The sequence below is a fragment of the Gopherus flavomarginatus genome, chromosome 11, assembly GCF_025201925.1.
Source record: "Gopherus flavomarginatus isolate rGopFla2 chromosome 11, rGopFla2.mat.asm, whole genome shotgun sequence".
In the NCBI taxonomy this organism is placed as follows: Eukaryota; Metazoa; Chordata; order Testudines; family Testudinidae; genus Gopherus; species Gopherus flavomarginatus.
In genome coordinates, this window is record NC_066627.1 from 14,609,391 (window position 1) to 14,611,227 (window position 1,837).

Consider the following 1,837-nt stretch of genomic DNA (forward strand, 5'->3'; position numbering starts at 1 on the left):
TTACAGGAGTGGGTAGGTGAGGTTCTGTTGCCTGCATTGTGCTGGAGGTCAGACAAGATCATCACAATGGTCCCTTTTGACTTTAAAGTCTATGAACTCTCCCTTACTATTAACCTTCATTTTCCAGTTTAGGAAGGTTATCTACAGCCTGTTTCTCAGTGCCCAACGCATAATGATTCCCTACAAACTAATGGCCAACTCCCAGTGCACAGTAGACTCAATGAGAGAAAGCACATTGTATTGTCCATTACCCACTCTCGTTCTCAGCCTCAGAGACAGAGAAAAACATTCAGTTTTTTTAATGTCCTTCCAGGGTATAGCTTGCTTCTTACCGCTTTCCTCAGGGCAGATTTCACCTCCTGGTTCCTCAGGGTGTAGATCGGGGGTTCAGGACAGAGGTGACGATGCTGTACATGAGGGTGGCTATCATGTCCCCCTCTTGGGAGTCCCCCTGAGAGGACAGTACATAGTTAAAGATAACAGGCACGTAGAGTAAAGTCACCACCGTGAGGTGGGCAGTGCAGGTGGAGAAGGCCTTCCTCCTGCTCTCCCGTGACTGTACCTTCAGGAGAAGGAAGGAGATGATGTAGAGGTAGGAGAGGAGTGTAAGTATGAATGGGCCTATCACGATGCCTCCAGTGACAATGTCGAGGAGGCTCAGGTTGAGGTGGATGCTGCTGCAGGCCAGGCTCAGCGGGGGCTTGATGTCACAGAAGAAGTGGTGGACATGATTGGGGCCACAGAAATGCAGCCGGGAGGTCATGACCGTGTGCATCAGGGCTTGCAGGAAACCACTGGACCAGGTGGCCACTGCCAGGAGCAGGCAGGCCTGTGGGTTCATGACCAGTCTGTAGCGCAGTGGGTTGCAGATGGCCACATAGCGGTTGTAGGCCATGACTGCCAACAGCACGGCCTCGCTGCTGCCAAGGAAATGGAAGAAATGGAGCTGGACCAGGCAGCTGGTGAAGGAGATGGTCTGATGTTTTGAGAGGAAGCCAGCCAGCATTGGATACAGTGACTGTGGAGTAGCAGATGTCTAGACAGGAGAGGTTGCCCAAGAAGAAGTACATGGGGGTGTGGAGCCGGGGCTCGGCCAGCAACACGGCCATGATAACCCCATTCCCCAGCACACTGGCCACATAAAGAAACAGGAAGAGAATGAAGAGGAAGCACCGCAGCTCCTGGAGCTTGGTTAGACCCAGGAGGATGAACTCGCTCACCTCCGTCTGGTTCTCCATCTCTGCAGGGGGAAGAGGAAATGCCATAATAAAATGAAATGCAGCAATCTCTGTGATTTTTATTTCTATATGCACCTTCCATCTAAGGGCCCCACAGTGCCTGCCAGTTATTAAGCATCCCTTGGCTGCTGTGGGGCAACATCCCAATTTCACAGATGAAATAATGGGGGCTAAGAGGGATAATGTGTGGTATATATTTATAGCGACATTGTGGTATTGAGGACTGTATTGGAATTGCAAGGTATCACTTTAAGTGTGTTTGTGCATGGAGGTGTTTTTTCTTGTCATGCTCACATGCTGGGGGAGAGGGTTCAGTACGAAGGAGCTCAAAATACAGTGTGATGACTTGTGCCTCTCTGCCTCAGGGAGCAGCTTGTTTTCTCTCTCTTTGTTTTTGGATTATTGTATGTAGTTATTCTACATTCCAAGAAATAAAATAGTGTTATGTTGCAACCTAAAAAAGCTAGCTAAGGAGGTCACTGGGTATCTAATATTGATTTTCCTTAACTTTTGGGACACTGGGTTAGTTCCAGAAGACTGGAAGAAATCTAAACGATGGGCACATTCTTAAAAAAAGACGAATGGGATGACTCGTGTAA

The 1,837-nt window shown here is 48.7% G+C and overlaps 1 pseudogene; it reads right to left on the bottom strand.

The window, feature by feature from the left end:
• Window positions 1-269: 269 nt before the first annotated feature.
• On the bottom strand, window positions 270-1,280 carry LOC127030845 (olfactory receptor 12D1-like; annotated as a pseudogene).
• Between the last annotated feature and the right edge of the window lie 557 nt (window positions 1,281-1,837).